Source organism: Pristiophorus japonicus, chromosome Y (assembly GCF_044704955.1).
Source record: "Pristiophorus japonicus isolate sPriJap1 chromosome Y, sPriJap1.hap1, whole genome shotgun sequence".
NCBI lineage: Eukaryota > Metazoa > Chordata > Chondrichthyes > Pristiophoridae > Pristiophorus > Pristiophorus japonicus.
The window spans coordinates 38,110,080-38,122,587 of record NC_092011.1 but is presented as its reverse complement, the minus strand read 5'-3'; the positions used below and the strand labels follow the sequence as shown (position 1 = coordinate 38,122,587).

Below are 12,508 nucleotides of genomic sequence, written 5' to 3'. Positions count from 1 at the left end.
CGATAGAGAGAGACTGATCACTGACCGGGCCGAGAGAGAGACTGACCACTGACCGGACCGAGAGAGGGAGACTGACCACTGACCGGATCGAGAGAGAGACTGACCACTGATAGGACCGAGAGAGAGAGATAATGACCACTGACCGGACTGAGAGAGAGAGAGACTGACCACTGACCGGACCGAGAGAGAGAGACTGACCAATGACCAGACACAGAGAGAGAGACTGACCACTGACCGGACCGAGAGAGAGAGAGACTGACCACTGACTGTACAGAGAGAGAGTGGCCACTGACCAGACGGAGAGAGAGACTGACCACTGCCCAGACCGAGAGAGAGAGACTGACCACTGACTGGTCCGAGAGAGAGAGAGAGACTACTCACCGTACAGAGAGAGAGACTGACCACTGGCCAGACCGATAGAGAGAGACTGACCACTGACCAGACCGAGAGAGTGACTGACCACTGACCGGACCGAGAGAGAGAGACTGACCACTGACCGGAGCAAGAGAGAGAGAGAGACTGACCACTGACCGGTCCGAGAGAGAGAGACTGACTACTCACCGTACAGAGAGAGAGACTGACCACTGGCCAGACCGATAGCGAGAGACTGACCACTGACCAGACCGAGAGAGTGACTGACCACTGACTGGACCGAGAGAGAGAGACTGACCACTGACCGGACCAAGAGAGAGAGACTGACCACTGACCGGACCGAGAGATAGAGACTGACCACTGACCGGACCGAGAGAGAGAGACTGACCACTGACCAGACCAACAGAGAGAGAGATTGACCACTGCCCAGACCGAGAGAGAGAGAGACTGACCACTGACCGGTCCGGAAGAGAGAGAGACTGACCACTGACCGGTCCGAGAGAGAGAGACTGACTACTGACCGGACCGAGAGAGAGACTTACCACTGACCGGACCGAGAGAGAGATATGACCACTGACCGGACCGAGAGAGAGATACTGACCACTGACTGGACCGAGAGAGAGACTGACCACTGACCAGACCGAGAGAGAGAGACTGACCACTGACCGTACAGAGAGAGAGACTGACCACTGACCGGACCGAGAGATAGAGAGAGACTGACCACTGACCGTACAGAGAGAGAGACTGACCACTGACCAGACCAACAGAGAGAGAGATTGACCACTGCCCAGACCGAGAGAGAGAGAGACTGACCACTGACCGGTCTGAGAGAGAGAGAGACTGACCACTGACCGGTCCGAGAGAGAGAGACTGACTACTGACCGGACCGAGAGAGAGACTTACCACTGACCGGACCGAGAGAGAGATATGACCACTGACCGGACCGAGAGAGAGATACTGACCACTGACTGGACCGAGAGAGAGACTGACCACTGACCAGACCGAGAGAGAGAGACTGACCACTGACCGGACCGAGAGAGAGAGACTGACCACTGACCGAACCGAGAGAGAGAGACTGACCACTGCCCAGACCGAGAGAGAGAGAGACTGACCACTGACCGGATCGAGAGAGAGACTGACCACTGACAGGACCGAGAGAGAGAGATAATGACCACTGACCGGACTGAGAGAGAGAGAGACTGACCACTGACCGGACCGAGAGAGAGAGACTGACCAATGACCAGACTGAGAGAGAGAGACTGACCACTGACCAGACCGAGAGAGAGAGAGACTGACCACTGACTGTATAGAGAGAGAGACTGGCCACTGACCAGACGGAGAGAGAGACTGACCACTGCCCAAACCGAGAGAGAGAGACTGACCACTGACCGGTCCGAGAGAGAGAGAGAGACTGACCACTGACCGGTCCGAGAGAGAGAGACTGACTACTCACCGTACAGAGAGAGAGACTGACCACTGGCCAGACCGATAGCGAGAGACTGACCACTGACCAGACCGAGAGAGTGACTGACCACTGACCGGACCGAGAGAGAGAGACTGACCACTGACCGGACCAAGAGAGAGAGACTGACCACTGACCTGTCTGAGAGAGAGAGACTGACCACTGACCGGACCGAGAGAGAGAGACTGACCACTGACCGGACCGAGAGAGAGAGATACTGACCACTGACTGGACCGAGAGAGAGAGACTGACCACTGAGGTGACCGAGAGAGAGAGACTGACCACTGAGGTGACCGAGAGAGACTGACCACTGACCGGACCTAGAGAGAGAGATACTGACCAGTGAAAAGACCGAGAGAGAGAGAGAGACTGACCACTGACCGGACCGAGAGAGAGAGACTGATCACTGACCGGGCCGAGAGAGAGACTGACCACTGCCCAGACCGAGAGAGAGAGAGACTGACCACTGACCGGACCGAGAGAGAGACTGACCACTGCCCAGACCGAGAGAGAGAGACTGACCGTACAGAAAGAGAGACTGACCACTGACTGGACCGATAGAGAGACTGACCACTGACCGGGACGAGAGAGAGACTGACCACTGACCGGACCGAGAGAGAGAAACTGACCACTGACCGGACCGAGAGAGAGACTGACCACTGACCGGACCAAGAGAGAGAGATACTGACCACTGACTGGACTGAGAGAGAGAGATACTGACCACTGACCGGACAGAGAGAGAGACTGACCACTGACTGGACCGAGAGAGAGACTGACCACTGACCAGACCGAGAGAGAGAGAGACTGACCACTGACTGGACCGAGAGAGAGAGACTGACCACTGACCAGCCCGAGAGAGAGAGACTTACCACTGAGGTGACCGAGAGAGAGAGACTGACCACTGACCAGACCTAGAGAGAGAGAGAGACTGACCACTGCCCAGACTGAGAGAGAGAGACTGACCACTGACCGGACCGAGAGAGAGAGAGACTGACCACTGCTAGGACCGAGAGAGCGAGAGACTGACCACTGACCGGACCAAGAGAGAGAGACTGACCACTGACCGTACAGAGAGAGAGACTGACCACTGACCGGACCGAGAGATAGAGAGAGACTGACCACTGACCGTACAGAGAGAGAGACTGACCACTGACCAGACCAACAGAGAGAGAGATTGACCACTGCCCAGACCGAGAGAGAGAGAGACTGACCACTGACCGGTCCGAGAGAGAGAGAGACTGACCACTGACCGGTCCGAGAGAGAGAGACTGACTACTGACCGGACCGAGAGAGAGACTTACCACTGACCGGACCGAGAGAGAGATATGACCACTGACCGGACCGAGAGAGAGATACTGACCACTGACTGGACCGAGAGAGAGACTGACCACTGACCAGACCGAGAGAGAGAGACTGACCACTGACCGGACCGAGAGAGAGAGACTGACCACTGACCGAACCGAGAGAGAGAGACTGACCACTGCCCAGACCGAGAGAGAGAGAGACTGACCACTGACCGGATCGAGAGAGAGACTGACCACTGACAGGACCGAGAGAGAGAGATAATGACCACTGACCGGACTGAGAGAGAGAGAGACTGACCACTGACCGGACCGAGAGAGAGAGACTGACCAATGACCAGACTGAGAGAGAGAGACTGACCACTGACCAGACCGAGACAGAGAGAGACTGACCACTGACTGTACAGAGAGAGAGACTGGCCACTGACCAGACGGAGAGAGAGACTGACCACTGCCCAAACCGAGAGAGAGAGACTGACCACTGACCGGTCCGAGAGAGAGAGAGAGACTGACCACTGACCGGTCCGAGAGAGAGAGACTGACTACTCACCGTACAGAGAGAGAGACTGACCACTGGCCAGACCGATAGCGAGAGACTGACCACTGACCAGACCGAGAGAGTGACTGACCACTGACCGGACCGAGAGAGAGAGACTGACCACTGACCGGACCAAGAGAGAGAGACTGACCACTGACCTGTCTGAGAGAGAGAGACTGACCACTGACCGGACCGAGAGAGAGAGACTGACCACTGACCGGACCGAGAGAGAGAGATACTGACCACTGACTGGACCGAGAGAGAGAGACTGACCACTGAGGTGACCGAGAGAGAGAGACTGACCACTGAGGTGACCGAGAGAGAGAGACTGACCACTGACCGGACCTAGAGAGAGAGAGACTGACCAGTGAAAAGACCGAGAGAGAGAGAGAGACTGACCACTGACCGGACCGAGAGAGAGAGACTGACCACTGACCGGACCGAGAGAGAGAGACTGACCACTGCCCAGACCGAGAGAGAGAGAGACTGACCACTGACCGGGCCGAGAGAGAGAGACTGACTACTGACCGGACCGAGAGAGAGAGACTGACCACTGAAAAGACCAAGAGAGAGAGAGAGACTGACCACTGACCGGACCGAGAGAGAGAGACTGACCACTGACCGGACTGAGAGAGAGAGACTGACCACTGACCGGACCGAGAGAGAGAGACTGACCACTGACCGGACTGAGAAAGAGAGACTGACCACTGCCCAGACCGAGAGAGAGAGAGACTGACCACTGACCGGACCGAGAGAGAGAGACTGACCACTGACCGGACCGAGAGAGAGAGACTGACCACTGCCCAGACCGAGAGAGAGAGAGAGACTGACCACTGACCGGGCCGAGAGAGAGAGACTGACTACTGACCGGACCGAGAGAGAGAGACTGACCACTGAAAAGACCAAGAGAGAGAGAGAGACTGACCACTGACCGGACCGAGAGAGAGAGACTGACCACTGACCGGACTGAGAGAGAGAGACTGACCACTGACCGGACCGAGAGAGAGAGACTGACCACTGACCGGACTGAGAAAGAGAGACTGACCACTGCCCAGACCGAGAGAGAGAGAGACTGACCACTGACCGGACCGAGAGAGAGACTGACAACTGCCCAGATCAAGAGAGAGAGACTGACTACTGACCGTACAGAGAGAGAGACTGACCACTGACCGGACCGATAGAGAGACTGACCACTGACCGGGCCGAGAGAGAGACTGACCACTGACCGGACCGAGAGAGAGAAACTGACCACTAACCGGACTGAGAGAGAGATTGACCACTGACCGGACCGAGAGAGGAGATACTGACCACTGACCGGACTGAGAGAGAGATACTGACCACTGACCGGACAGAGAGAGAGACTGACCACTGACTGGACCGAGAGAGAGACTGACCACTGAGGTGACTGAGAGAGAGAGACTGACCACTGAGGTGACCGAGAGAGAGAGACTGACCACTGACCGGACCGAGAGAGAGAGAGACTGACCACTGCCCAGACCGAGATAGCGAGAGACTGACCACTGACCGGACCGAGAGAGAGAGACTGACCACTGCCCAGACTGAGAGAGAGACTGACCACTGACCAGACCGAGAGAGAGAGAGAGACTGACCACTGACCGTACAGAGAGAGAGACTGACCACTGACTGTACAGAGAGAGAGACTGACCACTGACCGGGCCGAGAGAGAGACTGACAACTGACCGGACCGAGAGAGAGAAACTGACCACTGACCGGACCGAGAGAGAGACTGACCACTGACCGGACCGAGAGAGAGAGAGATACTGACCACTGACCGGACTGAGAGAGAGAGATACTGACCACTGACCGGACAGAGAGAGAGACTGACCACTGACTGGACCGAGAGAGGGACTGACCACTGACCAGACCGAGAGAGAGAGACTGACCACTGACCGGACCAAGAGAGAGAGAGACTGACCACTGACTGGACAGAGAGAGAGAGAGACTGACCACTGAGGTGACCGAGAGAGAGAGACTGACCACTGAGGTGACCGAGAGAGAGAGACTGACCACTGACCGGACCGTGAGAGAGAGAGACTGACCACTGACCGAACCGAGAGAGAGAGACTGACCACTGCCCAGACCGAGAGAGAGAGAGAGACTGACCACTAACCGGACCGAGAGAGAGACTGACCACTGCCCAGACCGAGAGAGAGAGACTGACTACTGACAGTACAGAGAGAGAGACTGACCACTGCCCAGACCGAGAGAGAGAGACTGACCACTGACCGGTCCGAGAGAGAGAGAGACTGACCACTGCCCAGACCGAGAGAGCGAGAGACTGACCACTGACCGGACCGATAGAGAGAGACTGATCACTGACCGGGCCGAGAGAGAGACTGACCACTGACCGGACCGAGAGAGGGAGACTGACCACTGACCGGATCGAGAGAGAGACTGACCACTGATAGGACCGAGAGAGAGAGATAATGACCACTGACCGGACTGAGAGAGAGAGAGACTGACCACTGACCGGACTGAGAGAGAGAGACTGACCAATGACCAGACACAGAGAGAGAGACTGACCACTGACCGGACCGAGAGAGAGAGAGAGACTGACCACTGACTGTACAGAGAGAGAGACTGGCCACTGACCAGACGGAGAGAGAGACTGACCACTGCCCAGACCGAGAGAGAGAGACTGACCACTGACTGGTCCGAGAGAGAGAGAGAGACTACTCACCGTACAGAGAGAGAGACTGACCACTGGCCAGACCGATAGAGAGAGACTGACCACTGACCAGACCGAGAGAGTGACTGACCACTGACCGGACCGAGAGAGAGAGACTGACCACTGACCGGAGCAAGAGAGAGAGACTGACCACTGACCTGTCTGAGAGAGAGAGAGACTGACCACTGCCCAGAACGAGAGAGAGAGAGACTGACCACTGACCGGACCGAGAGAGAGACTGACCATTGCCCAGACCGAGAGAGAGAGACTGACTACTGACCATACAGGGAGAGAGACTGACCACTGACCGGACCGATAGAGAGACTGACCGGACAGAGAGAGAGACTGACCACAGACTGGACCGAGAGAGAGACTGACCACTGACCAGACCGAGAGAGAGAGACTGACCACTGACCAGACCGAGAGAGAGAGAGACTGACCACTGACTGGACTGAGAGAGAGAGACTGACCACTGAGGTGACCGAGAGAGAGAGACTGACTACTGAGGTGACCGAGAGAGAGAGACTGACCACTGACCGGACCTAGAGAGAGAGAGACTGACCACTGACCGGACCGAGAGAGAGAGACTGACCACTGTCCAGACCGAGAGAGAGAGAGACTGACCACTGACCGGACCGAGAGAGAGACTGACCACTGCCCAGGCCGAGAGAGAGAGACTGACTACTGACCGTACAGAGAGAGAGACTGACCACTGACTGGGCCGAGAGAGAGACTGACCACTGCCCAGACCGAGAGAGAGAGAGACTGACCACTGTCTAGACCGAATGAGAGATAGACTGACCACTGACCATACAGAGAGAGAGACTGACCACTGACCAGACCGAGAGAGAGAGAGACTGACCACTGCCCAGACCGAGAGAGAGAGACTGACCGGACCGAGAGAGAGAGATACTGACCACTGCCCAGACCGAGAGAGAGAGAGACTGACCACTGACTGGACCGAGAGAGAGACTGACCACTCACCAGGCTGAGAGAGCAGCTGACTACTGACCGGACCAAGAGAGAGGGACTAACCACTGACCGGACCAAGAGAGAGTGACTGACCACTGACCGGACCGAGAGAGAAACTGACCACTGACCAGACCGAGAGAGAGAGACTGACCACTGACCGGACCGAGAGAGAAACTGACCACTTACCAGACCGAGAGAGAGAGACTGACCACTGACTGGACAGAGAGAGAGACTGACAACTTCCCAGACCGAGAGAGTGAGACTGACCACTGACGGGACCGAGAGAGAGAGACTGACCACTGACCAGACTGAGAGAGTGACTGACCACTGACTGGACCGAGCGAGAGAGACTGACCACTGCCCAGACCGAGATCGAGACTGACCACTGACCGGTCCGAGAGAGAGAGACTGACCAGACTGAGAGAGAGAGACTGACCACTCACCAGGCTGAGAGAGAGGCTGACCACTGACCGGACCGAGATAGAGACTGACCACTGACCGGACCAAGAGAGAGGGACTGACCACTGACCAGACCAAGAGAGAGGGACTGACCACTGACCGGACTGAGAGAGAGACTGACCACTGACCGGACCGAGAGAGAAACTGACCACTGACCAGACCGAGAGAGAGAGACTGACCACTGATCGAGGGGTGATCAATCACTGACCGGGGGGTGTGATCAATCACTGACCGGGGGGTGATCAATCACTGACCGGGGGGTGATCAATCACTGACCGGGGGTGTGATCAATCACTGACCAGGGTGTGTGATCAATCACTGACTGGGGGGTGTGATCAATCACTGACCGGGGGTGTGATCAATCACTGACCGGGGTGTGTGATCAATCACTGACCGGGGGGTGTGATCAATCACTGACCGGGGGTGTGATCAATCACTGACCGGGGGGTATGATCAATCACTGACCGGGGGGGTGTGATCAATCACTGACCGGGGGGGGTGATCAATCACTGACCAGGGTGTGTGATCAATCACTGACCAGGGGGGGGGTGATCAATCACTGACCGGGGGGTGTGATCAATCACTGACCGGGGGGTGTGATCAATCACTGACCGGGGGGGGGTGATCAATCACTGACCGGGGGGTGTGATCAATCACTGACCGGGGGGGGGGGGGGTGATCAATCACTGACCGGGGGGGTGATCAATAACTGACCGGGGGGGGGGTGATCAATCACTGACCGGGGGGTGTGATCAATCACTGACCGGGGGGTGTGATCAATCACTGACCGGGGGGGGGTGATCAATCACTGACCGGGGGGTGTGATCAATCACTGACCGGGGGGGGGGGGGGGGGTGATCAATCACTGACCGGGGGGGGTGATCAATAACTGACCGGGGGGGGGGGGGGGTGATCAATCACTGACCGGGGGTGTGATCAATCACTGACCGGGGGGGTGATCAATCACTGACCGGGGGGGTGATCAATCACTGACCGGGGGGTGTGATCAATCACTGACCGGGTTTGTGATCAATCACTGACCGGGGGGTGTGATCAATCACTGACCGGGTTTGTGATCAATCACTGACCGGGGGGTGATCAATCACTGACCGGGGGGTGTGATCAATCACTGACCGGGTTTGTGATCAATCACTGACCGGGGGGTGTGATCAATCACTGACCGGGGGTGTGATCAATCACTGACCGGGGGGTGTGATCAATCACTGACCAGGGGGTGTGATCAATCACTGACCGGGGGGTGTGATCAATCACTGACCGGGGGGGTGTGATCAATCACTGACCGGGGGGGGGTGATCAATCACTGACCGGGGGGTGTGATCAATCACTGACCGGGGGGTGATCAATCACTGACCGGGGGGTGATCAATCACTGACCGGGGGGTGTGATCAATCACTGACCGGGGGGGTGATCAATCACTGACCGGGGGGTGATCAATCACTGACCGGGGGGGTGTGATCAATCACTGACCGGGGGGTGTGATCAATCACTGACCGGGGGGTGTGATCAATCACTGACCGGGGGGTGTGATCAATCACTGACCGGGGGGTGTGATCAATCACTGACCGGGGGGTGTGATCAATCACTGACCGGGGGATGTGATCAATCACTGACCGGGAGGTGTGATCAATCACTGACCGGGGGGGTGATCAATCACTGACCGGGGGGGTGATCAATCACTGACCGGGGGATGTGATCAATCACTGACCGGGGGTGTGATCAATCACTGACCGGGGGGGTGATCAATCACTGACCGGGGGTGTGATCAATCACTGACCGGGGGGTGTGATCAATCACTGACCGGAGGTGTGATCAATCACTGACCGGGGGATGATCAATCACTGACCGGGGGGGCGTGATCAATCACTGACCGGGGGCGTGATCAATCACTGACCGGGGGGGGTGATCAATCACTGACCGGGGGGTGATCAATCACTGACCGGGGGTGTGATCAATCACTGACCGGGGGGTGATCAATCACTGACCGGGGGGGTGTGATCAATCACTGACCGGGGGGGTGTGATCAATCACTGACCGGGGGGGTGTGATCAATCACTGACCGGGGGGTGATCAATCACTGACCGGGGGGGTGTGATCAATCACTGACCGGGGGGGTGATCAATCACTGACCGGGGGGTGTGATCAATCACTGACCGGGGGGTGTGATCAATCACTGACCGGGGGGTGTGATCAATCACTGACCGGGGGGTGTGATCAATCACTGACCGGGGGTGTGATCAATCACTGACCGGGGGGGTGTGATCAATCACTGACCGGGGGCTGTGATCAATCACTGACCGGGGGGTGTGATCAATCACTGACCGGGGGTGTGATCAATCACTGACCGGGGGGGTGTGATCAATCACTGACCGGGGGGGTGTGATCAATCACTGACCGGGGTGGTGATCAATCACTGACCGGGGGGGTGTGATCAATCACTGACCGGGGGGGTGTGATCAATCACTGACCGGGGGGGGTGATCAATCACTGACCGGGGGGTGTGATCAATCACTGACCGGGGGGTGATCAATCACTGACCGGGGGGTGTGATCAATCACTGACCGGGGGATGTGATCAATCACTGACCGGGGGGTGTGATCAATCACTGACCGGGGGGTGATCAATCACTGACCGGGGGGTGTGATCAATCACTGACCGGGGGGTGTGATCAATCACTGACCGGGGGGGGGTGATCAATCACTGACCGGGGGGTGTGATCAATCACTGACCGGGGGGGGGGGGGGGTGATCAATCACTGACCAGGCGGGGTGATCAATAACTGACCGGGGGGGGGGGTGATCAATCACTGACCGGGGGGTGTGATCAATCACTGACCGGGTTTGTGATCAATCACTGACCGGGGGGTGTGATCAATCACTGACCGGGGGGTGTGATCAATCACTGACCGGGTTTGTGATCAATCACTGACCGGGGGGGGGTGATCAATCACTGACAGGGGGGGTGTGATCAATCACTGACCGGGGGGTGTGATCAATCACTGACCGGGGGGTGATCAATCACTGACCGGGGGGTGTGGCCAATCACTGACCGGGGGGGTGATCAATCACTGACCGGGGGGGGGTGATCAATCACTGACCGGGGGGTGTGATCAATCACTGACCAGGGGGTGTGGCCAATCACTGACCAGGGGGTGTGATCAATCACTGACCGGGGGGTGTGATCAATCACTGACCGGGGGGTGTGATCAATCACTGACCGGGGGGTGTGATCAATCACTGACCGGGAGGTGTGATCAATCACTGACCGGGGGGTGTGATCAATCACTGACCGGGGGGTGTGATCAATCACTGACCGGGGTGTGTGATCAATCACTGACCGGGGGTGTGATCAATCACTGACCGGGGGGTGTGATCAATCACTGACCGGGGGGTGTGATCAATCACTGACCGGGGGGGTGATCAATCACTGACCGGGGGATGTGATCAATCACTGACCGGGGGTGTGATCAATCACTGACCGGGGGGGTGATCAATCACTGACCGGGGGTGTGATCAATCACTGACCGGGGGGTGTGATCAATCACTGACCGGGGGGGGGTGATCAATCACTGACCGGGGGGTGTGATCAATCACTGACCGGGGGGGGGGGGGGGGTGATCAATCACTGACCAGGCGGGGTGATCAATAACTGACCGGGGGGGGGGGGTGATCAATCACTGACCGGGGGGTGTGATCAATCACTGACCGGGTTTGTGATCAATCACTGACCGGGGGGTGTGATCAATCACTGACCGGGGGGTGTGATCAATCACTGACCGGGGGTGTGATCAATCACTGACCGGGGGGTGATCAATCACTGACAGGGGGGGTGTGATCAATCACTGACCGGGGGGTGTGATCAATCACTGACCGGGGGGTGATCAATCACTGACCGGGGGGTGTGGCCAATCACTGACCGGGGGGGTGATCAATCACTGACCGGGGGGGGGTGATCAATCACTGACCGGGGGGTGTGATCAATCACTGACCAGGGGGTGTGGCCAATCACTGACCAGGGGGTGTGATCAATCACTGACCGGGGGGTGTGATCAATCACTGACCGGGGGGTGTGATCAATCACTGACCGGGGGGTGTGATCAATCACTGACCGGGAGGTGTGATCAATCACTGACCGGGGGGTGTGATCAATCACTGACCGGGGGGTGTGATCAATCACTGACCGGGGTGTGTGATCAATCACTGACCGGGGGTGTGATCAATCACTGACCGGGGGGTGTGATCAATCACTGACCGGGGGGTGTGATCAATCACTGACCGGGGGGGTGATCAATCACTGACCGGGGGATGTGATCAATCACTGACCGGGGGTGTGATCAATCACTGACCGGGGGGGTGATCAATCACTGACCGGGGGTGTGATCAATCACTGACCGGGGGGTGTGATCAATCACTGACCGAAGGTGTGATCAATCACTGACCGGGGGGTGATCAATCACTGACCGGGGGGGTGTGATCAATCACTGACCGGGGGGGTGTGATCAATCACTGACCGGGGGGGTGTGATCAATCACTGACCGGGGGGGGTGATCAATCACTGACCGGGGGGGTGATCAATCACTGACCGGGGGGTGTGATCAATCACTGACCGGGGGGTGATCAATCACTGACCGGGGGTGTGATCAATCACTGACCGGGGGGTGATCAATCACTGACCGGGGGGTGTGATCAATCACTGAC

General features: G+C 57.3%; 1 protein-coding gene across 1 annotated transcript in view; it reads left to right on the top strand.

Moving 5' to 3' along the window:
- Positions 1-12,508, top strand: part of LOC139241122 (inactive dipeptidyl peptidase 10-like) — a 104,521-nt gene that overhangs the window by 71,648 nt on the left and 20,365 nt on the right. The window lies entirely within an intron of this gene.